This window comes from Eleutherodactylus coqui, unplaced genomic scaffold (genome assembly GCF_035609145.1).
Source record: "Eleutherodactylus coqui strain aEleCoq1 unplaced genomic scaffold, aEleCoq1.hap1 HAP1_SCAFFOLD_761, whole genome shotgun sequence".
Classification (NCBI taxonomy): Eukaryota; Metazoa; Chordata; class Amphibia; order Anura; family Eleutherodactylidae; genus Eleutherodactylus; species Eleutherodactylus coqui.
In genome coordinates, this window is record NW_027102471.1 from 1 (window position 1) to 17,493 (window position 17,493).

The 17,493-nt window shown below is 56.7% G+C and overlaps 78 pseudogenes; all 78 read left to right on the forward strand.

Annotated features, from left to right (window-relative positions):
- The first annotated feature begins 59 nt into the window (after positions 1-59).
- On the forward strand, positions 60-178 carry LOC136603552 (5S ribosomal RNA; annotated as a pseudogene).
- A 279-nt stretch (positions 179-457) lies between these two features.
- On the forward strand, positions 458-576 carry LOC136603595 (5S ribosomal RNA; annotated as a pseudogene).
- An 80-nt stretch (positions 577-656) lies between these two features.
- LOC136603537 (5S ribosomal RNA) lies at positions 657-775 on the forward strand (annotated as a pseudogene).
- An 80-nt stretch (positions 776-855) lies between these two features.
- LOC136603582 (5S ribosomal RNA) lies at positions 856-974 on the forward strand (annotated as a pseudogene).
- Positions 975-1,254: 280 nt separating this feature from the next.
- Positions 1,255-1,373, forward strand: LOC136603549 (5S ribosomal RNA; annotated as a pseudogene).
- Positions 1,374-1,452: 79 nt separating this feature from the next.
- On the forward strand, positions 1,453-1,571 carry LOC136603561 (5S ribosomal RNA; annotated as a pseudogene).
- Positions 1,572-1,652: 81 nt separating this feature from the next.
- On the forward strand, positions 1,653-1,771 carry LOC136603620 (5S ribosomal RNA; annotated as a pseudogene).
- A 79-nt stretch (positions 1,772-1,850) lies between these two features.
- Positions 1,851-1,969, forward strand: LOC136603573 (5S ribosomal RNA; annotated as a pseudogene).
- A 278-nt stretch (positions 1,970-2,247) lies between these two features.
- LOC136603554 (5S ribosomal RNA) lies at positions 2,248-2,366 on the forward strand (annotated as a pseudogene).
- Positions 2,367-2,446: 80 nt separating this feature from the next.
- LOC136603585 (5S ribosomal RNA) lies at positions 2,447-2,565 on the forward strand (annotated as a pseudogene).
- Positions 2,566-2,645: 80 nt separating this feature from the next.
- LOC136603612 (5S ribosomal RNA) lies at positions 2,646-2,765 on the forward strand (annotated as a pseudogene).
- Positions 2,766-2,845: 80 nt separating this feature from the next.
- On the forward strand, positions 2,846-2,964 carry LOC136603616 (5S ribosomal RNA; annotated as a pseudogene).
- Positions 2,965-3,242: 278 nt separating this feature from the next.
- On the forward strand, positions 3,243-3,361 carry LOC136603583 (5S ribosomal RNA; annotated as a pseudogene).
- An 80-nt stretch (positions 3,362-3,441) lies between these two features.
- LOC136603584 (5S ribosomal RNA) lies at positions 3,442-3,560 on the forward strand (annotated as a pseudogene).
- An 80-nt stretch (positions 3,561-3,640) lies between these two features.
- Positions 3,641-3,759, forward strand: LOC136603587 (5S ribosomal RNA; annotated as a pseudogene).
- An 80-nt stretch (positions 3,760-3,839) lies between these two features.
- On the forward strand, positions 3,840-3,958 carry LOC136603598 (5S ribosomal RNA; annotated as a pseudogene).
- Positions 3,959-4,038: 80 nt separating this feature from the next.
- Positions 4,039-4,157, forward strand: LOC136603610 (5S ribosomal RNA; annotated as a pseudogene).
- Positions 4,158-4,237: 80 nt separating this feature from the next.
- On the forward strand, positions 4,238-4,356 carry LOC136603622 (5S ribosomal RNA; annotated as a pseudogene).
- An 80-nt stretch (positions 4,357-4,436) lies between these two features.
- LOC136603627 (5S ribosomal RNA) lies at positions 4,437-4,555 on the forward strand (annotated as a pseudogene).
- Positions 4,556-4,635: 80 nt separating this feature from the next.
- On the forward strand, positions 4,636-4,754 carry LOC136603628 (5S ribosomal RNA; annotated as a pseudogene).
- Positions 4,755-4,833: 79 nt separating this feature from the next.
- LOC136603629 (5S ribosomal RNA) lies at positions 4,834-4,952 on the forward strand (annotated as a pseudogene).
- Positions 4,953-5,032: 80 nt separating this feature from the next.
- LOC136603631 (5S ribosomal RNA) lies at positions 5,033-5,151 on the forward strand (annotated as a pseudogene).
- An 80-nt stretch (positions 5,152-5,231) lies between these two features.
- LOC136603632 (5S ribosomal RNA) lies at positions 5,232-5,350 on the forward strand (annotated as a pseudogene).
- An 80-nt stretch (positions 5,351-5,430) lies between these two features.
- LOC136603633 (5S ribosomal RNA) lies at positions 5,431-5,549 on the forward strand (annotated as a pseudogene).
- Positions 5,550-5,629: 80 nt separating this feature from the next.
- On the forward strand, positions 5,630-5,748 carry LOC136603588 (5S ribosomal RNA; annotated as a pseudogene).
- A 79-nt stretch (positions 5,749-5,827) lies between these two features.
- LOC136603615 (5S ribosomal RNA) lies at positions 5,828-5,946 on the forward strand (annotated as a pseudogene).
- An 80-nt stretch (positions 5,947-6,026) lies between these two features.
- Positions 6,027-6,145, forward strand: LOC136603634 (5S ribosomal RNA; annotated as a pseudogene).
- Positions 6,146-6,225: 80 nt separating this feature from the next.
- On the forward strand, positions 6,226-6,344 carry LOC136603635 (5S ribosomal RNA; annotated as a pseudogene).
- An 80-nt stretch (positions 6,345-6,424) lies between these two features.
- LOC136603636 (5S ribosomal RNA) lies at positions 6,425-6,543 on the forward strand (annotated as a pseudogene).
- An 80-nt stretch (positions 6,544-6,623) lies between these two features.
- Positions 6,624-6,742, forward strand: LOC136603637 (5S ribosomal RNA; annotated as a pseudogene).
- Positions 6,743-6,822: 80 nt separating this feature from the next.
- Positions 6,823-6,941, forward strand: LOC136603639 (5S ribosomal RNA; annotated as a pseudogene).
- An 80-nt stretch (positions 6,942-7,021) lies between these two features.
- On the forward strand, positions 7,022-7,140 carry LOC136603640 (5S ribosomal RNA; annotated as a pseudogene).
- An 80-nt stretch (positions 7,141-7,220) lies between these two features.
- On the forward strand, positions 7,221-7,339 carry LOC136603642 (5S ribosomal RNA; annotated as a pseudogene).
- An 80-nt stretch (positions 7,340-7,419) lies between these two features.
- Positions 7,420-7,538, forward strand: LOC136603643 (5S ribosomal RNA; annotated as a pseudogene).
- Positions 7,539-7,618: 80 nt separating this feature from the next.
- On the forward strand, positions 7,619-7,737 carry LOC136603644 (5S ribosomal RNA; annotated as a pseudogene).
- Positions 7,738-7,817: 80 nt separating this feature from the next.
- LOC136603645 (5S ribosomal RNA) lies at positions 7,818-7,936 on the forward strand (annotated as a pseudogene).
- Positions 7,937-8,016: 80 nt separating this feature from the next.
- LOC136603646 (5S ribosomal RNA) lies at positions 8,017-8,135 on the forward strand (annotated as a pseudogene).
- An 80-nt stretch (positions 8,136-8,215) lies between these two features.
- Positions 8,216-8,334, forward strand: LOC136603647 (5S ribosomal RNA; annotated as a pseudogene).
- An 80-nt stretch (positions 8,335-8,414) lies between these two features.
- On the forward strand, positions 8,415-8,533 carry LOC136603648 (5S ribosomal RNA; annotated as a pseudogene).
- Positions 8,534-8,613: 80 nt separating this feature from the next.
- LOC136603649 (5S ribosomal RNA) lies at positions 8,614-8,732 on the forward strand (annotated as a pseudogene).
- An 80-nt stretch (positions 8,733-8,812) lies between these two features.
- LOC136603651 (5S ribosomal RNA) lies at positions 8,813-8,931 on the forward strand (annotated as a pseudogene).
- An 80-nt stretch (positions 8,932-9,011) lies between these two features.
- On the forward strand, positions 9,012-9,130 carry LOC136603653 (5S ribosomal RNA; annotated as a pseudogene).
- An 80-nt stretch (positions 9,131-9,210) lies between these two features.
- On the forward strand, positions 9,211-9,329 carry LOC136603626 (5S ribosomal RNA; annotated as a pseudogene).
- An 80-nt stretch (positions 9,330-9,409) lies between these two features.
- LOC136603638 (5S ribosomal RNA) lies at positions 9,410-9,528 on the forward strand (annotated as a pseudogene).
- An 80-nt stretch (positions 9,529-9,608) lies between these two features.
- On the forward strand, positions 9,609-9,727 carry LOC136603650 (5S ribosomal RNA; annotated as a pseudogene).
- Positions 9,728-9,807: 80 nt separating this feature from the next.
- LOC136603662 (5S ribosomal RNA) lies at positions 9,808-9,926 on the forward strand (annotated as a pseudogene).
- An 80-nt stretch (positions 9,927-10,006) lies between these two features.
- LOC136603654 (5S ribosomal RNA) lies at positions 10,007-10,125 on the forward strand (annotated as a pseudogene).
- An 80-nt stretch (positions 10,126-10,205) lies between these two features.
- On the forward strand, positions 10,206-10,324 carry LOC136603655 (5S ribosomal RNA; annotated as a pseudogene).
- An 80-nt stretch (positions 10,325-10,404) lies between these two features.
- Positions 10,405-10,523, forward strand: LOC136603656 (5S ribosomal RNA; annotated as a pseudogene).
- Positions 10,524-10,603: 80 nt separating this feature from the next.
- LOC136603563 (5S ribosomal RNA) lies at positions 10,604-10,723 on the forward strand (annotated as a pseudogene).
- A 278-nt stretch (positions 10,724-11,001) lies between these two features.
- On the forward strand, positions 11,002-11,120 carry LOC136603657 (5S ribosomal RNA; annotated as a pseudogene).
- An 80-nt stretch (positions 11,121-11,200) lies between these two features.
- Positions 11,201-11,320, forward strand: LOC136603568 (5S ribosomal RNA; annotated as a pseudogene).
- A 278-nt stretch (positions 11,321-11,598) lies between these two features.
- LOC136603658 (5S ribosomal RNA) lies at positions 11,599-11,717 on the forward strand (annotated as a pseudogene).
- Positions 11,718-11,797: 80 nt separating this feature from the next.
- LOC136603659 (5S ribosomal RNA) lies at positions 11,798-11,916 on the forward strand (annotated as a pseudogene).
- Positions 11,917-12,194: 278 nt separating this feature from the next.
- On the forward strand, positions 12,195-12,313 carry LOC136603594 (5S ribosomal RNA; annotated as a pseudogene).
- An 80-nt stretch (positions 12,314-12,393) lies between these two features.
- On the forward strand, positions 12,394-12,512 carry LOC136603660 (5S ribosomal RNA; annotated as a pseudogene).
- Positions 12,513-12,592: 80 nt separating this feature from the next.
- Positions 12,593-12,711, forward strand: LOC136603661 (5S ribosomal RNA; annotated as a pseudogene).
- An 80-nt stretch (positions 12,712-12,791) lies between these two features.
- On the forward strand, positions 12,792-12,910 carry LOC136603621 (5S ribosomal RNA; annotated as a pseudogene).
- An 80-nt stretch (positions 12,911-12,990) lies between these two features.
- Positions 12,991-13,109, forward strand: LOC136603566 (5S ribosomal RNA; annotated as a pseudogene).
- Positions 13,110-13,189: 80 nt separating this feature from the next.
- Positions 13,190-13,308, forward strand: LOC136603596 (5S ribosomal RNA; annotated as a pseudogene).
- Positions 13,309-13,587: 279 nt separating this feature from the next.
- Positions 13,588-13,706, forward strand: LOC136603506 (5S ribosomal RNA; annotated as a pseudogene).
- Positions 13,707-13,786: 80 nt separating this feature from the next.
- LOC136603572 (5S ribosomal RNA) lies at positions 13,787-13,905 on the forward strand (annotated as a pseudogene).
- An 80-nt stretch (positions 13,906-13,985) lies between these two features.
- LOC136603599 (5S ribosomal RNA) lies at positions 13,986-14,104 on the forward strand (annotated as a pseudogene).
- An 80-nt stretch (positions 14,105-14,184) lies between these two features.
- LOC136603613 (5S ribosomal RNA) lies at positions 14,185-14,303 on the forward strand (annotated as a pseudogene).
- A 279-nt stretch (positions 14,304-14,582) lies between these two features.
- LOC136603604 (5S ribosomal RNA) lies at positions 14,583-14,701 on the forward strand (annotated as a pseudogene).
- An 80-nt stretch (positions 14,702-14,781) lies between these two features.
- LOC136603513 (5S ribosomal RNA) lies at positions 14,782-14,900 on the forward strand (annotated as a pseudogene).
- Positions 14,901-14,980: 80 nt separating this feature from the next.
- LOC136603618 (5S ribosomal RNA) lies at positions 14,981-15,099 on the forward strand (annotated as a pseudogene).
- Positions 15,100-15,179: 80 nt separating this feature from the next.
- LOC136603589 (5S ribosomal RNA) lies at positions 15,180-15,298 on the forward strand (annotated as a pseudogene).
- Positions 15,299-15,378: 80 nt separating this feature from the next.
- LOC136603600 (5S ribosomal RNA) lies at positions 15,379-15,497 on the forward strand (annotated as a pseudogene).
- Positions 15,498-15,577: 80 nt separating this feature from the next.
- Positions 15,578-15,696, forward strand: LOC136603624 (5S ribosomal RNA; annotated as a pseudogene).
- Positions 15,697-15,776: 80 nt separating this feature from the next.
- LOC136603590 (5S ribosomal RNA) lies at positions 15,777-15,895 on the forward strand (annotated as a pseudogene).
- An 80-nt stretch (positions 15,896-15,975) lies between these two features.
- On the forward strand, positions 15,976-16,094 carry LOC136603591 (5S ribosomal RNA; annotated as a pseudogene).
- A 279-nt stretch (positions 16,095-16,373) lies between these two features.
- On the forward strand, positions 16,374-16,492 carry LOC136603664 (5S ribosomal RNA; annotated as a pseudogene).
- An 80-nt stretch (positions 16,493-16,572) lies between these two features.
- LOC136603665 (5S ribosomal RNA) lies at positions 16,573-16,691 on the forward strand (annotated as a pseudogene).
- An 80-nt stretch (positions 16,692-16,771) lies between these two features.
- On the forward strand, positions 16,772-16,890 carry LOC136603666 (5S ribosomal RNA; annotated as a pseudogene).
- An 80-nt stretch (positions 16,891-16,970) lies between these two features.
- LOC136603556 (5S ribosomal RNA) lies at positions 16,971-17,089 on the forward strand (annotated as a pseudogene).
- Positions 17,090-17,169: 80 nt separating this feature from the next.
- On the forward strand, positions 17,170-17,288 carry LOC136603555 (5S ribosomal RNA; annotated as a pseudogene).
- Positions 17,289-17,368: 80 nt separating this feature from the next.
- LOC136603667 (5S ribosomal RNA) lies at positions 17,369-17,487 on the forward strand (annotated as a pseudogene).
- Positions 17,488-17,493: the final 6 nt, after the last annotated feature.

Below are 17,493 nucleotides of genomic sequence, written 5' to 3' on the forward strand. Positions count from 1 at the left end.
TTTTCCTTTTCGGAGGTGCGTTCGCACTGCAGAAAGCCCATAGGAAAGGAGGAGGAGCTGTCAACGGGCATTCTAAGCTGAATGTTCCTGCTCTCGTCAGATCGCGGCCGCCAGCCAGCTTGAGGCCTGGCAAGTACCAGTATGGGTGACCGGCTGGGAATCCCAGGTCCCGTTGACTTTTAAGGCCGTGAGTAGGTTTCTTTCCTTTTCGGAGGTGCGTTCGCACTGCAGAAAGCCCATAGGAAAGGAGGAGGAGCTGCCAACGGGCATTCTAAGCTGAATGTGCCTGCTCTCGTCAGATCGCGGCGCCAGCCAGCTTGAGGCCTGGCAAGTACCAGTATGGGTGACCGGCTGGGAATCCCAGGTCCCGTTGACTTTTAAGGCCTGTGAGTAGGTTTCTTTCCTTTTCGGAGGTGCGTTCGCACTGCAGAAAGCCCATAGGAAAGGAGGAGGAGCTGTCAACGGGCATTCTAAGCTGAATGTGCCTGCTCTCGTCAGATCGCGGCCGCCAGCCAGCTTGAGGCCTGGCAAGTACCAGTATGGGTGACTGGCTGGGAATCCCAGGTCCCGTTGACTTTTAAGGCCGTGAGTAGGTTTCTTTCCTTTTCGGAGGTGCGTTCGCACTGCAGAAAGCCCATAGGAAAGGAGGAGGAGCTGTCAACGGGCATTCTAAGCTGAATGTGCCTGCTCTCGTCAGATCGCGGCCGCCAGCCAGCTTGAGGCCTGGCAAGTACCAGTATGGGTGACCGGCTGGGAATCCCAGGTCCCGTTGACTTTTAAGGCCGTGAGTAGGTTTCTTTCCTTTTCGGAGGTGCGTTCGCACTGCAGAAAGCCCATAGGAAAGGAGGAGGAGCTGCCAACGGGCATTCTAAGCTGAATGTGCCTGCTCTCGTCAGATCGCGGCCGCCAGCCAGCTTGAGGCCTGGCAAGTACCAGTATGGGTGACCGGCTGGGAATCCCAGGTCCCGTTGACTTTTAAGGCCAGTGAGTAGGTTTCTTTCCTTTTCGGAGGTTCGTTCGCACTGCAGAAAGCCCATAGGAAAGGAGGAGGAGCTGCCAATGGGCTTTCTAAGCTGAATGTGCCTGCTCTCGTCAGATCGCGGCCGCCAGCCAGCTTGAGGCCTGGCAAGTACCAGTATGGGTGAAAGGCTGGGAATCCCAGGTCCCATTGACTTTTAAGGCCGTGAGTAGGTTTCTTTCCTTTTCGGAGGTGCGTTCGCACTGCAGAAAGCCCATAGGAAAGGAGGAGGAGCTGTCAACGGGCATTCTAAGCTGAATGTGCCTGCTCTCGTCAGATCGCGGCCGCCAGCCAGCTTGAGGCCTGGCAAGTACCAGTATGGGTGACCGGCTGGGAATCCCAGGTCCCGTTGACTTTTAAGGCCGTGAGTAGGTTTCTTTCCTTTTCGGAGGTGCGTTCGCACTGCAGAAAGCCATAGGAAAGGAGGAGGAGCTGTCAACGGGCATTCTAAGCTGAATGTGCCTGCTCTCGTCAGATCGCGGCCGCCAGCCAGCTTGAGGCCTGGCAAGTACCAGTATGGGTGACCGGCTGGGAATCCCAGGTCCCGTTGACTTTTAAGGCCCGTGAGTAGGTTTCTTTCCTTTTCGGAGGTGCGTTCGCACTGCAGAAAGCCCATAGGAAAGGAGGAGGAGCTGTCAACGGGTATTCTAAGCTGAATGTGCCTGCTCTCGTCAGATCGCGGCCGCCTGCCAGCTTGAGGCCTGGCAAGTACCAGTATGGGTGACCGGCTGGGAATCCCAGGTCCCGTTGACTTTTAAGGCCGTGAGTAGGTTTCTTTCCTTTCGGAGGTGCGTTCGCACTGCAGAAAGCCCATAGGAAAGGAGGAGGAGCTGTCAACGGGCATTCTAAGCTGAATGTGCCTGCTCTCGTCAGATCGCGGCCGCCAGCCAGCTTGAGGCCTGGCAAGTACCAGTATGGGTGACCGGCTGGGAATCCCAGGTCCCGTTGACTTTTAAGGCCGTGAGTAGGTTTCTTTCCTTTTCGGAGGTGCGTTCGCACTGCAGAAAGCCCATAGGAAAGGAGGAGGAGCTGTCAACGGGCATTCTAAGCTGAATGTGCCTGCTCTCGTCAGATCGCGGCCGCCAGCCAGCTTGAGGCCTGGCAAGTACCAGTATGGGTGACCGGCTGGGAATCCCAGGTCCGTTGACTTTTAAGGCCGTGAGTAGGTTTCTTTCCTTTTCGGAGGTGCGTTCGCACTGCAGAAAGCCCATAGGAAAGGAGGAGGAGCTGTCAACGGGCATTCTAAGCTGAATGTTCCTGCTCTCGTCAGATCGCGGCCGCCAGCCAGCTTGAGGCCTGGCAAGTACCAGTATGGGTGACCGGCTGGGAATCCCAGGTCCCGTTGACTTTTAAGGCCGTGAGTAGGTTTCTTTCCTTTTCGGAGGTGCGTTCGCACTGCAGAAAGCCCATAGGAAAGGAGGAGGAGCTGTCAACGGGCATTCTAAGCTGAATGTGCCTGCTCTCGTCAGATCGCGGCCGCCAGCCAGCTTGAGGCCTGGCAAGTACCAGTATGGGTGACCGGCTGGGAATCCCAGGTCCCGTTGACTTTTAAGGCCGTGAGTAGGTTTCTTTCCTTTTCGGAGGTGCGTTCGCACTGCAGAAAGCCCATAGGAAAGGAGGAGGAGCTGTCAACGGGCATTCTAAGCTGAATGTGCCTGCTCTCGTCAGATCGCGGCCGCCAGCCAGCTTGAGGCCTGGCAAGTACCAGTATGGGTGACCTGGCTGGGAATCCCAGGTCCCGTTGACTTTTAAGGCCGTGAGTAGGTTTCTTTCCTTTTCGGAGGTGCGTTCGCACTGCAGAAAGCCCATAGGAAAGGAGGAGGAGCTGTCAACGGGCATTCTAAGCTGAATGTGCCTGCTCTCGTCAGATCGCGGGCCGCCAGCCAGCTTGAGGCCTGGCAAGTACCAGTATGGGTGACCGGCTGGGAATCCAGGTCCCGTTGACTTTTAAGGCCGTGAGTAGGTTTCTTTCCTTTTCGGAGGTGCGTTCGCACTGCAGAAAGCCCATAGGAAAGGAGGAGGAGCTGCCAACGGGCATTCTAAGCTGAATGTGCCTGCTCTCGTCAGATCGCGGCCGCCAGCCAGCTTGAGGCCTGGCAAGTACCAGTATGGGTGACCGGCTGGGAATCCCAGGTCCGTTGACTTTTAAGGCCGTGAGTAGGTTTCTTTCCTTTTCGGAGGTGCGTTCGCACTGCAGAAAGCCCATAGGAAAGGAGGAGGAGCTGCCAACGGGCATTCTAAGCTGAATGTGCCTGCTCTCGTCAGATCGCGGCCGCCAGCCAGCTTGAGGCCTGGCAAGTACCAGTATGGGTGACCGGCTGGGAATCCCAGGTCCCGTTGACTTTTAAGGCCGTGAGTAGGTTTCTTTCCTTTTCGTAGGTGCGTTCGCACTGCAGAAAGCCCATAGGAAAGGAGGAGGAGCTGCCAACGGGCATTCTAAGCTGAATGTGCCTGCTCTCGTCAGATCGCGGCCGCCAGCCAGCTTGAGGCCTGGCAAGTACCAGTATGGGTGACCGGCTGGGAATCCCAGGTCCCGTTGACTTTTAAGGCCGTGAGTAGGTTTCTTTCCTTTTCGGAGGTGCGTTCGCACTGCAGAAAGCCCATAGGAAAGGAGGAGGAGCTGCCAACGGGCATTCTAAGCTGAATGTGCCTGCTCTCGTCAGATCGCGGCCGCCAGCCAGCTTGAGGCCTGGCAAGTACCAGTATGGGTGACCGGCTGGGAATCCCAGGTCCCGTTGACTTTTAAGGCCGTGAGTAGGTTTCTTTCCTTTTCGGAGGTGCGTTCGCACTGCAGAAAGCCCATAGGAAAGGAGGAGGAGCTGTCAACGGGCATTCTAAGCTGAATGTGCCTGCTCTCGTCAGATCGCGGCCGCCAGCCAGCTTGAGGCCTGGCAAGTACCAGTATGGGTGACCGGCTGGGAATCCCAGGTCCCGTTGACTTTTAAGGCCGTGAGTAGGTTTCTTTCCTTTTCGGAGGTGCGTTCGCACTGCAGAAAGCCCATAGGAAAGGAGGAGGAGCTGTCAACGGGCATTCTAAGCTGAATGTGCCTGCTCTCGTCAGATCGCGGCCGCCAGCCAGCTTGAGGCCTGGCAAGTACCAGTATGGGTGACCGGCTGGGAATCCCAGGTCCCGTTGACTTTTAAGGCCGTGAGTAGGTTTCTTTCCTTTTCGGAGGTGCGTTCGCACTGCAGAAAGCCCATAGGAAAGGAGGAGGAGCTGTCAACGGGCATTCTAAGCTGAATGTGCCTGCTCTCGTCAGATCGCGGCCGCCAGCCAGCTTGAGGCCTGGCAAGTACCAGTATGGGTGACCGGCTGGGAATCCCAGGTCCCGTTGACTTTTAAGGCCGTGAGTAGGTTTCTTTCCTTTTCGGAGGTGCGTTCGCACTGCAGAAAGCCCATAGGAAAGGAGGAGGAGCTGTCAACGGGCATTCTAAGCTGAATGTGCCTGCTCTCGTCAGATCGCGGCCGCCAGCCAGCTTGAGGCCTGGCAAGTACCAGTATGGGTGACCGGCTGGGAATCCCAGGTCCCGTTGACTTTTAAGGCCGTGAGTAGGTTTCTTTCCTTTTCGGAGGTGCGTTCGCACTGCAGAAAGCCCATAGGAAAGGAGGAGGAGCTGTCAACGGGCATTCTAAGCTGAATGTGCCTGCTCTCGTCAGATCGCGGCCGCCAGCCAGCTTGAGGCCTGGCAAGTACCAGTATGGGTGACCGGCTGGGAATCCCAGGTCCCGTTGACTTTTAAGGCCGTGAGTAGGTTTCTTTCCTTTTCGGAGGTGCGTTCGCACTGCAGAAAGCCATAGGAAAGGAGGAGGAGCTGTCAACGGGCATTCTAAGCTGAATGTGCCTGCTCTCGTCAGATCGCGGCCGCCAGCCAGCTTGAGGCCTGGCAAGTACCAGTATGGGTGACCGGCTGGGAATCCCAGGTCCCGTTGACTTTTAAGGCCGTGAGTAGGTTTCTTTCCTTTTCGGAGGTGCGTTCGCACTGCAGAAAGCCCATAGGAAAGGAGGAGGAGCTGTCAACGGGCATTCTAAGCTGAATGTGCCTGCTCTCGTCAGATCGCGGCCGCCAGCCAGCTTGAGGCCTGGCAAGTACCAGTATGGGTGACCGGCTGGGAATCCCAGGTCCCGTTGACTTTTAAGGCCGTGAGTAGGTTTCTTTCCTTTTCGGAGGTGCGTTCGCACTGCAGAAAGCCCATAGGAAAGGAGGAGGAGCTGTCAACGGGCATTCTAAGCTGAATGTGCCTGCTCTCGTCAGATCGCGGCCGCCAGCCAGCTTGAGGCCTGGCAAGTACCAGTATGGGTGACCGGCTGGGAATCCCAGGTCCCGTTGACTTTTAAGGCCGTGAGTAGGTTTCTTTCCTTTTCGGAGGTGCGTTCGCACTGCAGAAAGCCCATAGGAAAGGAGGAGGAGCTGTCAACGGGCATTCTAAGCTGAATGTGCCTGCTCTCGTCAGATCGCGGCCGCCAGCCAGCTTGAGGCCTGGCAAGTACCAGTATGGGTGACCGGCTGGGAATCCCAGGTCCCGTTGACTTTTAAGGCCGTGAGTAGGTTTCTTTCCTTTTCGGAGGTGCGTTCGCACTGCAGAAAGCCCATAGGAAAGGAGGAGGAGCTGCCAACGGGCATTCTAAGCTGAATGTGCCTGCTCTCGTCAGATCGCGGCCGCCAGCCAGCTTGAGGCCTGGCAAGTACCAGTATGGGTGACCGGCTGGGAATCCCAGGTCCCGTTGACTTTTAAGGCCGTGAGTAGGTTTCTTTCCTTTTCGGAGGTGCGTTCGCACTGCAGAAAGCCCATAGGAAAGGAGGAGGAGCTGCAACGGGCATTCTAAGCTGAATGTGCCTGCTCTCGTCAGATCGCGGCCGCCAGCCAGCTTGAGGCCTGGCAAGTACCAGTATGGGTGACCGGCTGGGAATCCCAGGTCCCGTTGACTTTTAAGGCCGTGAGTAGGTTTCTTTCCTTTTCGGAGGTGCGTTCGCACTGCAGAAAGCCCATAGGAAAGGAGGAGGAGCTGTCAACGGGCATTCTAAGCTGAATGTGCCTGCTCTCGTCAGATCGCGGCCGCCAGCCAGCTTGAGGCCTGGCAAGTACCAGTATGGGTGACCGGCTGGGAATCCCAGGTCCCGTTGACTTTTAAGGCCGTGAGTAGGTTTCTTTCCTTTTCGGAGGTGCGTTCGCACTGCAGAAAGCCCATAGGAAAGGAGGAGGAGCTGTCAACGGGCATTCTAAGCTGAATGTGCCTGCTCTCGTCAGATCGCGGCCGCCAGCCAGCTTGAGGCCTGGCAAGTACCAGTATGGGTGACCGGCTGGGAATCCCAGGTCCCGTTGACTTTTAAGGCCGTGAGTAGGTTTCTTTCCTTTTCGGAGGTGCGTTCGCACTGCAGAAAGCCCATAGGAAAGGAGGAGGAGCTGTCAACGGGCATTCTAAGCTGAATGTGCCTGCTCTCGTCAGATCGCGGCCGCCAGCCAGCTTGAGGCCTGGCAAGTACCAGTATGGGTGACCGGCTGGGAATCCCAGGTCCCGTTGACTTTTAAGGCCGTGAGTAGGTTTCTTTCCTTTTCGGAGGTGCGTTCGCACTGCAGAAAGCCCATAGGAAAGGAGGAGGAGCTGTCAACGGGCATTCTAAGCTGAATGTGCCTGCTCTCGTCAGATCGCGGCCGCCAGCCAGCTTGAGGCCTGGCAAGTACCAGTATGGGTGACCGGCTGGGAATCCCAGGTCCCGTTGACTTTTAAGGCCGTGAGTAGGTTTCTTTCCTTTTCGGAGGTGCGTTCGCACTGCAGAAAGCCCATAGGAAAGGAGGAGGAGCTGTCAACGGGCATTCTAAGCTGAATGTGCCTGCTCTCGTCAGATCGCGGCCGCCAGCCAGCTTGAGGCCTGGCAAGTACCAGTATGGGTGACCGGCTGGGAATCCCAGGTCCCGTTGACTTTTAAGGCCGTGAGTAGGTTTCTTTCCTTTTCGGAGGTGCGTTCGCACTGCAGAAAGCCCATAGGAAAGGAGGAGGAGCTGTCAACGGGCATTCTAAGCTGAATGTGCCTGCTCTCGTCAGATCGCGGCCGCCAGCCAGCTTGAGGCCTGGCAAGTACCAGTATGGGTGACCGGCTGGGAATCCCAGGTCCCGTTGACTTTTAAGGCCGTGAGTAGGTTTCTTTCCTTTTCGGAGGTGCGTTCGCACTGCAGAAAGCCCATAGGAAAGGAGGAGGAGCTGTCAACGGGCATTCTAAGCTGAATGTGCCTGCTCTCGTCAGATCGCGGCCGCCAGCCAGCTTGAGGCCTGGCAAGTACCAGTATGGGTGACCGGCTGGGAATCCCAGGTCCCGTTGACTTTTAAGGCCGTGAGTAGGTTTCTTTCCTTTTCGGAGGTGCGTTCGCACTGCAGAAAGCCCATAGGAAAGGAGGAGGAGCTGTCAACGGGCATTCTAAGCTGAATGTGCCTGCTCTCGTCAGATCGCGGCCGCCAGCCAGCTTGAGGCCTGGCAAGTACCAGTATGGGTGACCGGCTGGGAATCCCAGGTCCCGTTGACTTTTAAGGCCGTGAGTAGGTTTCTTTCCTTTTCGGAGGTGCGTTCGCACTGCAGAAAGCCCATAGGAAAGGAGGAGGAGCTGTCAACGGGCATTCTAAGCTGAATGTGCCTGCTCTCGTCAGATCGCGGCCGCCAGCCAGCTTGAGGCCTGGCAAGTACCAGTATGGGTGACCGGCTGGGAATCCCAGGTCCCGTTGACTTTTAAGGCCGTGAGTAGGTTTCTTTCCTTTTCGGAGGTGCGTTCGCACTGCAGAAAGCCCATAGGAAAGGAGGAGGAGCTGTCAACGGGCATTCTAAGCTGAATGTGCCTGCTCTCGTCAGATCGCGGCCGCCAGCCAGCTTGAGGCCTGGCAAGTACCAGTATGGGTGACCGGCTGGGAATCCCAGGTCCCGTTGACTTTTAAGGCCGTGAGTAGGTTTCTTTCCTTTTCGGAGGTGCGTTCGCACTGCAGAAAGCCCATAGGAAAGGAGGAGGAGCTGTCAACGGGCATTCTAAGCTGAATGTGCCTGCTCTCGTCAGATCGCGGCCGCCAGCCAGCTTGAGGCCTGGCAAGTACCAGTATGGGTGACCGGCTGGGAATCCCAGGTCCCGTTGACTTTTAAGGCCGTGAGTAGGTTTCTTTCCTTTTCGGAGGTGCGTTCGCACTGCAGAAAGCCCATAGGAAAGGAGGAGGAGCTGTCAACGGGCATTCTAAGCTGAATGTGCCTGCTCTCGTCAGATCGCGGCCGCCAGCCAGCTTGAGGCCTGGCAAGTACCAGTATGGGTGACCGGCTGGGAATCCCAGGTCCCGTTGACTTTTAAGGCCGTGAGTAGGTTTCTTTCCTTTTCGGAGGTGCGTTCGCACTGCAGAAAGCCCATAGGAAAGGAGGAGGAGCTGTCAACGGGCATTCTAAGCTGAATGTGCCTGCTCTCGTCAGATCGCGGCCGCCAGCCAGCTTGAGGCCTGGCAAGTACCAGTATGGGTGACCGGCTGGGAATCCCAGGTCCCGTTGACTTTTAAGGCCGTGAGTAGGTTTCTTTCCTTTTCGGAGGTGCGTTCGCACTGCAGAAAGCCCATAGGAAAGGAGGAGGAGCTGTCAACGGGCATTCTAAGCTGAATGTGCCTGCTCTCGTCAGATCGCGGCCGCCAGCCAGCTTGAGGCCTGGCAAGTACCAGTATGGGTGACCGGCTGGGAATCCCAGGTCCCGTTGACTTTTAAGGCCGTGAGTAGGTTTCTTTCCTTTTCGGAGGTGCGTTCGCACTGCAGAAAGCCCATAGGAAAGGAGGAGGAGCTGTCAACGGGCATTCTAAGCTGAATGTGCCTGCTCTCGTCAGATCGCGGCCGCCAGCCAGCTTGAGGCCTGGCAAGTACCAGTATGGGTGACCGGCTGGGAATCCCAGGTCCCGTTGACTTTTAAGGCCGTGAGTAGGTTTCTTTCCTTTTCGGAGGTGCGTTCGCACTGCAGAAAGCCCATAGGAAAGGAGGAGGAGCTGTCAACGGGCATTCTAAGCTGAATGTGCCTGCTCTCGTCAGATCGCGGCCGCCAGCCAGCTTGAGGCCTGGCAAGTACCAGTATGGGTGACCGGCTGGGAATCCCAGGTCCCGTTGACTTTTAAGGCCGTGAGTAGGTTTCTTTCCTTTTCGGAGGTGCGTTCGCACTGCAGAAAGCCCATAGGAAAGGAGGAGGAGCTGTCAACGGGCATTCTAAGCTGAATGTGCCTGCTCTCGTCAGATCGCGGCCGCCAGCCAGCTTGAGGCCTGGCAAGTACCAGTATGGGTGACCGGCTGGGAATCCCAGGTCCCGTTGACTTTTAAGGCCGTGAGTAGGTTTCTTTCCTTTTCGGAGGTGCGTTCGCACTGCAGAAAGCCCATAGGAAAGGAGGAGGAGCTGTCAACGGGCATTCTAAGCTGAATGTGCCTGCTCTCGTCAGATCGCGGCCGCCAGCCAGCTTGAGGCCTGGCAAGTACCAGTATGGGTGACCGGCTGGGAATCCCAGGTCCCGTTGACTTTTAAGGCCGTGAGTAGGTTTCTTTCCTTTTCGGAGGTGCGTTCGCACTGCAGAAAGCCCATAGGAAAGGAGGAGGAGCTGTCAACGGGCATTCTAAGCTGAATGTGCCTGCTCTCGTCAGATCGCGGCCGCCAGCCAGCTTGAGGCCTGGCAAGTACCAGTATGGGTGACCGGCTGGGAATCCCAGGTCCCGTTGACTTTTAAGGCCGTGAGTAGGTTTCTTTCCTTTTCGGAGGTGCGTTCGCACTGCAGAAAGCCCATAGGAAAGGAGGAGGAGCTGTCAACGGGCATTCTAAGCTGAATGTGCCTGCTCTCGTCAGATCGCGGCCGCCAGCCAGCTTGAGGCCTGGCAAGTACCAGTATGGGTGACCGGCTGGGAATCCCAGGTCCCGTTGACTTTTAAGGCCGTGAGTAGGTTTCTTTCCTTTTCGGAGGTGCGTTCGCACTGCAGAAAGCCCATAGGAAAGGAGGAGGAGCTGTCAACGGGCATTCTAAGCTGAATGTGCCTGCTCTCGTCAGATCGCGGCCGCCAGCCAGCTTGAGGCCTGGCAAGTACCAGTATGGGTGACCGGCTGGGAATCCCAGGTCCCGTTGACTTTTAAGGCCGTGAGTAGGTTTCTTTCCTTTTCGGAGGTGCGTTCGCACTGCAGAAAGCCCATAGGAAAGGAGGAGGAGCTGTCAACGGGCATTCTAAGCTGAATGTGCCTGCTCTCGTCAGATCGCGGCCGCCAGCCAGCTTGAGGCCTGGCAAGTACCAGTATGGGTGACCGGCTGGGAATCCCAGGTCCCGTTGACTTTTAAGGCCGTGAGTAGGTTTCTTTCCTTTTCGGAGGTGCGTTCGCACTGCAGAAAGCCCATAGGAAAGGAGGAGGAGCTGTCAACGGGCATTCTAAGCTGAATGTGCCTGCTCTCGTCAGATCGCGGCCGCCAGCCAGCTTGAGGCCTGGCAAGTACCAGTATGGGTGACCGGCTGGGAATCCCAGGTCCCGTTGACTTTTAAGGCCGTGAGTAGGTTTCTTTCCTTTTCGGAGGTGCGTTCGCACTGCAGAAAGCCCATAGGAAAGGAGGAGGAGCTGTCAACGGGCATTCTAAGCTGAATGTGCCTGCTCTCGTCAGATCGCGGCCGCCAGCCAGCTTGAGGCCTGGCAAGTACCAGTATGGGTGACCGGCTGGGAATCCCAGGTCCCCGTTGACTTTTAAGGCCGTGAGTAGGTTTCTTTCCTTTTCGGAGGTGCGTTCGCACTGCAGAAAGCCCATAGGAAAGGAGGAGGAGCTGTCAACGGCATTCTAAGCTGAATGTGCCTGCTCTCGTCAGATCGCGGCCGCCAGCCAGCTTGAGGCCTGGCAAGTACCAGTATGGGTGACCGGCTGGGAATCCCAGGTCCCGTTGACTTTTAAGGCCGTGAGTAGGTTTCTTTCCTTTTCGGAGGTGCGTTCGCACTGCAGAAAGCCCATAGGAAAGGAGGAGGAGCTGTCAACGGGCATTCTAAGCTGAATGTGCCTGCTCTCGTCAGATCGCGGCCGCCAGCCAGCTTGAGGCCTGGCAAGTACCAGTATGGGTGACCGGCTGGGAATCCCAGGTCCCGTTGACTTTTAAGGCCGTGAGTAGGTTTCTTTCCTTTTCGGAGGTGCGTTCGCACTGCAGAAAGCCCATAGGAAAGGAGGAGGAGCTGTCAACGGGCATTCTAAGCTGAATGTGCCTGCTCTCGTCAGATCGCGGCCGCCAGCCAGCTTGAGGCCTGGCAAGTACCAGTATGGGTGACCGGCTGGGAATCCCAGGTCCCTGTTGACTTTTAAGGCCGTGAGTAGGTTTCTTTCCTTTTCGGAGGTGCGTTCGCACTGCAGAAAGCCCATAGGAAAGGAGGAGGAGCTGTCAACGGGCATTCTAAGCTGAATGTGCCTGCTCTCGTCAGATCGCGGCCGCCAGCCAGCTTGAGGCCTGGCAAGTACCAGTATGGGTGACCGGCTGGGAATCCCAGGTCCCGTGACTTTTAAGGCCGTGAGTAGGTTTCTTTCCTTTTCGGAGGTGCGTTCGCACTGCAGAAAGCCCATAGGAAAGGAGGAGGAGCTGTCAACGGGCATTCTAAGCTGAATGTGCCTGCTCTCGTCAGATCGCGGCCGCCAGCCAGCTTGAGGCCTGGCAAGTACCAGTATGGGTGACCGGCTGGGAATCCCAGGTCCCGTTGACTTTTAAGGCCGTGAGTAGGTTTCTTTCCTTTTCGGAGGTGCGTTCGCACTGCAGAAAGCCCATAGGAAAGGAGTAGGAGCTGTCAACGGGCATTCTAAGCTGAATGTGCCTGCTCTCGTCAGATCGCGGCCGCCAGCCAGCTTGAGGCCTGGCAAGTACCAGTATGGGTGACCGGCTGGGAATCCCAGGTCCCGTTGACTTTTAAGGCCGTGAGTAGGTTTCTTTCCTTTTCGGAGGTGCGTTCGCACTGCAGAAAGCCCATAGGAAAGGAGGAGGAGCTGTCAACGGCATTCTAAGCTGAATGTGCCTGCTCTCGTCAGATCGCGGCCGCCAGCCAGCTTGAGGCCTGGCAAGTACCAGTATGGGTGACCGGCTGGGAATCCCAGGTCCCGTTGACTTTTAAGGCCGTGAGTAGGTTTCTTTCCTTTTCGGAGGTGCGTTCGCACTGCAGAAAGCCCATAGGAAAGGAGGAGGAGCTGTCAACGGGCATTCTAAGCTGAATGTGCCTGCTCTCGTCAGATCGCGGCCGCCAGCCAGGTTGAGGCCTGGCAAGTACCAGTATGGGTGACCGGCTGGGAATCCCAGGTCCCGTTGACTTTTAAGGCCGTGAGTAGGTTTCTTTCCTTTTCGGAGGTGCGTTCGCACTGCAGAAAGCCCATAGGAAAGGAGGAGGAGCTGTCAACGGGCATTCTAAGCTGAATGTGCCTGCTCTCGTCAGATCGCGGCCGCCAGCCAGCTTGAGGCCTGGCAAGTACCAGTATGGGTGACCGGCTGGGAATCCCAGGTCCCGTTGACTTTTAAGGCCGTGAGTAGGTTTCTTTCCTTTTCGGAGGTGCGTTCGCACTGCAGAAAGCCCATAGGAAAGGAGGAGGAGCTGTCAACGGGCATTCTAAGCTGAATGTGCCTGCTCTCGTCAGATCGCGGCCGCCAGCCAGCTTGAGGCCTGGCAAGTACCAGTATGGGTGACCGGCTGGGAATCCCAGGTCCCGTTGACTTTTAAGGCCGTGAGTAGGTTTCTTTCCTTTTCGGAGGTGCGTTCGCACTGCAGAAAGCCCATAGGAAAGGAGGAGGAGCTGTCAACGGGTATTCTAAGCTGAATGTGCCTGCTCTCGTCAGATCGCGGCCGCCTGCCAGCTTGAGGCCTGGCAAGTACCAGTATGGGTGACCGGCTGGGAATCCCAGGTCCCGTTGACTTTTAAGGCCGTGAGTAGGTTTCTTTCCTTTTTGGAGGTGCGTTCGCACTGCAGAAAGCCCATAGGAAAGGAGGAGGAGCTGTCAACGGGCATTCTAAGCTGAATGTGCCTGCTCTCGTCAGATCGCGGCCGCCAGCCAGCTTGAGGCCTGGCAAGTACCAGTATGGGTGACCGGCTGGGAATCCCAGGTTCCGTTGACTTTTAAGGCCGTGAGTAGGTTTCTTTCCGTTTCGGAGGTGCGTTCGCACTGCAGAAAGCCCATAGGAAAGGAGGAGGAGCTGTCAACGGGCATTCTAAGCTGAATGTGCCTGCTCTCGTCAGATCGCGGCCGCCAGCCAGCTTGAGGCCTGGCAAGTACAAGTATGGGTGACCGGCTGGGAATCCCAGGTCCCGTTGACTTTTAAGGCCGTGAGTAGGTTTCTTTCCTTTTCGGAGGTGCGTTCGCACTGCAGAAAGCCCATAGGAAAGGAGGAGGAGCTGCCAACGGGCATTCTAAGCTGAATGTGCCTGCTCTCGTCAGATCGCGGCCGCCAGCCAGCTTGAGGCCTGGCAAGTACCAGTATGGGTGACCGGCTGGGAATCCCATGTCCCGTTGACTTTCAAGGCCGTGAGTAGGTTTCTTTCCTTTTCGGAGGTGCGTTCGCACTGCAGAAAGCCCATAGGAAAGGAGGAGGAGCTGTCAACGGGCATTCTAAGCTGAATGTGCCTGCTCTCGTCAGATCGCGGCCACCAGCCAGCTTGAGGCCTGGCAAGTACCAGTATGGGTGACCGGCTGGGAATCCCAGGTCCCGTTGACTTTTAAGGCCGTGAGTAGGTTTCTTTCCTTTTCGGAGGTGCGTTCGCACTGCAGAAAGCCCATAGGAAAGGAGGAGGAGCTGTCAACGGGCATTCTAAGCTGAATGTGCCTGCTCTCGTCAGATCGCGGTTGCCAGCCAGCTTGAGGCCTGGCAAGTACCAGTATGGGTGACCAGCTGGGAATCCCAGGTTCCGTTGACTTTTAAGGCCGTGAGTAGGTTTCTTTCCGTTTCGGAGGTGCGTTCGCACTGCAGAAAGCCCATAGGAAAGGAGGAGGAGCTGTCAACGGGCATTCTAAGCTGAATGTGCCTGCTCTCGTCAGATCGCGGCCGCCAGCCAGCTTGAGGCCTGGCAAGTACAAGTATGGGTGACCGGCTGGGAATCCCAGGTCCCGTTGACTTTTAAGGCCGTGAGTAGGTTTCTTTCCTTTTCGGAGGTGCGTTCGCACTGCAGAAAGCCCATAGGAAAGGAGGAGGAGCTGCCAACGGGCATTTTAAGCTGAATGTGCCTGCTCTCGTCAGATCGCGGCCGCCAGCCAGCTTGAGGCCTGGCAAGTACCAGTATGGGTGACCGGCTGGGAATCCCAGGTCCCGTTGACTTTTAAGGCCATGAGTAGGTTTCTTTCCTTTTCGGAGGTGCGTTCGCACTGCAGAAAGCCCATAGGAAAGGAGGAGGAGCTGCCAATGGGCATTCTAAGCTGAATGTGCCTGCTCTCGTCAGATCGCGGCCGCCAGCCAGCTTGAGGCCTGACAAGTACCAGTATGGGTGACCGGCTGGGAATCCCACGTCCCGTTGACTTTTAAGGCCGTGAGTAGGTTTCTTTCCTTTTCGGAGGTGCGTTCGCACTGCAGAAAGCCCATAGGAAAGGAGGTGGAGCTGTCAACGGGCATTCTAAGCTGAATGTGCCTGCTCTCGTCAGATCGCGGCCGCCAGCCAGCTTGAGGCCTGGCAAGTACCAGTATGGGTGACCGGCAGGGAATCCCAGGTCCCGTTGATTTTTAAGGCCGTGAGTAGGTTTCTTTCCTTTTCGGAGGTGCGTTCGCACTGCAGAAAGCCCATAGGAAAGGAGGAGGAGCTGTCAACGGGCATTCTAAGCTGAATGTGCCTGCTCTCGTCAGATCGCGGCCGCCAGCCAGCTTGAGGCCTGGCAAGTACCAGTATGGGTGACCGGCTGGGAATCCCAGGTCCCGTTGACTTTTAAGGCCGTGAGTAGGTTTCTTTCCTTTTCGTAGGTGCGTTCGCACTGCAGAAAGCCCATAGGAAAGGAGGAGGAGCTGCCAACGGGCATTCTAAGCTGAATGTGCCTGCTCTCGTCAGATCGCGGCCGCCAGCCAGCTTGAGGCCTGGCAAGTACCAGTATGGGTGACCGGCTGGGAATCCCAGGTCCCATTGACTTTTAAGGCCGTGAGTAGGTTTCTTTCCTTTTCGGAGGTGCGTTCGCACTGCAGAAAGCCCATAGGAAAGGAGGAGGAGCTGCCAACGGGCATTCTAAGCTGAATGTGCCTGCTCTCGTCAGATCGCGGCCGCCAGCCAGCTTGAGGCCTGGCAAGTACCAGTATGGGTGACCGGCTGGGAATCCCAGGTCCCGTTGACTTTTAAGGCCGTGAGTAGGTTTCTTTCCTTTTCGTAGGTGCGTTCGCACTGCAGAAAGCCCATAGGAAAGGAGGAGGAGCTGTCAACGGGCATTCTAAGCTGAATGTGCCTGCTCTCGTCAGATCGCGGCCGCCAGCCAACTTGAGGCCTGGCAAGTACCAGTATGGGTGACCGGCTGGGAATCCCAGGTCCCGTTGACTTTTAAGGCCGTGAGTAGGTTTCTTTCCTTTTCGGAGGTGCGTTCGCACTGCAGAAAGCCCATAGGAAAGGAGGAGGAGCTGCCAACGGGCATTCTAAGCTGAATGTGCCTGCTCTCGTCAGATCGCGGCCGCCAGCCAGCTTGAGGCCTGGCAAGTACCAGTATAGGTGACCGGCTGGGAATCCCAGGTCCCGTTGACTTTTAAGGCCGTGAGTAGGTTTCTTTCCTTTTCGGAGGTGCGTTCGCACTGCAGAAAGCCCATAGGAAAGGAGGAGGAGCTGCCAACGGGCATTCTAAGCTGAATGTGCCTGCTCTCGTCAGATCGCGGCCGCCAGCCAGCTTGAGGCCTGGCAAGTACCAGTATGGGTGACCGGCTGGGAATCCCAGGTCCCGTTGACTTTTAAGGCCGTGAGTAGGTTTCTTTCCTTTTCGGAGGTGCGTTCGCACTGCAGAAAGCCCATAGGAAAGGAGGAGGAGCTGCCAACGGGCATTCTAAGCTGAATGTGCCTGCTCTCGTCAGATCGCGGCCGCCAGCCAGCTTGAGGCCTGGCAAGTACCAGTATGGGTGACCGGCTGGGAATCCCAGGTCCCGTTGACTTTTAAGGCCGTGAGTAGGTTTCTTTCCTTTTCGGAGGTGCGTTCGCACTGCAGAAAGCCCATAGGAAAGGAGGAGGAGCTGTCAACGGGCATTCTAAGCTGAATGTGCCTGCTCTCGTCAGATCGCGGCCGCCAGCCAGCTTGAGGCCTGGCAAGTACCAGTATGGGTGAAAGGCTGGGAATCCCAGGTCCCGTTGACTTTTAAGGCCGTGAGTAGGTTTCTTTCCTTTTCGGAGGTGCGTTCGCACTGCAGAAAGCCCATAGGAAAGGAGGAGGAGCTGTCAACGGGCATTCTAAGCTGAATGTGCCTGCTCTCGTCAGATCGCGGCCGCCAGCCAGCTTGAGGCCTGGCAAGTACCAGTATGGGTGACCGGCTGGGAATCCCAGGTCCCGTTGACTTTTAAGGCCGTGAGTAGGTTTCTTTCCTTTTCGGAGGTGCGTTCGCACTGCAGAAAGCCCATAGGAAAGGAGGAGGAGCTGTCAACGGGCATTCTAAGCTGAATGTGCCTGCTCTCGTCAGATCGCGGCCGCCAGCCAGCTTGAGGCCTGGCAAGTACCAGTATGGGTGACCGGCTGGGAATCCCAGGTCCCGTTGACTTTTAAGGCCGTGACTAGGTTTCTTTCCTTTTCGGAGGTGCGTTCGCACTGCAGAAAGCCCATAGGAAAGGAGGAGGAGCTGTCAACGGGCATTCTAAGCTGAATGTGCCTGCTCTCGTCAGATCGCGGCCGCCAGCCAGCTTGAGGCCTGGCAAGTACCAGTATGGGTGACCGGCTGGGAATCCCAGGTCCCGTTGACTTTTAAGGCCGTGAGTAGGTTTCTTTCCTTTTCGGAGGTGCGTTCGCACTGCAGAAAGCCCATAGGAAAGGAGGAGGAGCTGTCAACGGGCATTCTAAGCTGAATGTGCCTGCTCTCGTCAGATCGCGGCCGCCAGCCAGCTTGAGGCCTGGCAAGTACCAGTGTGGGTGACCGGCTGGGAATCCCAGGTCCCGTTGACTTTTCAGGCCGTGAGTAGGTTTCTTTCCTTTTCGGAGGTGCGTTCGCACTGCAGAAAGCCCATAGGAAAGGAGGAGGAGCTGTCAACGGGCATTCTAAGCTGAATGTGCCTGCTCTCGTCAGATCGCGGTCGCCAGCCAGCTTGAGGCCTGGCAAGTACCAGTATGGGTGACCGGCTGGGAATCCCAGGTCCCGTTGACTTTTAAGGCCGTGAGTAGGTTTCTTTCCTTTTCGGAGGTGCGTTCGCACTGCAGAAAGCCCATAGAAAAGGAGGAGGAGCTGTCAACGGGCATTCTAAGCTGAATGTGCCTGCTCTCGTCAGATCGCGGCCGCCAGCCAGCTTGAGGCCTGGCAAGTACCAGTATGGGTGACCGGCTGGGAATCCCAGGTCCCGTTGACTTTTAAG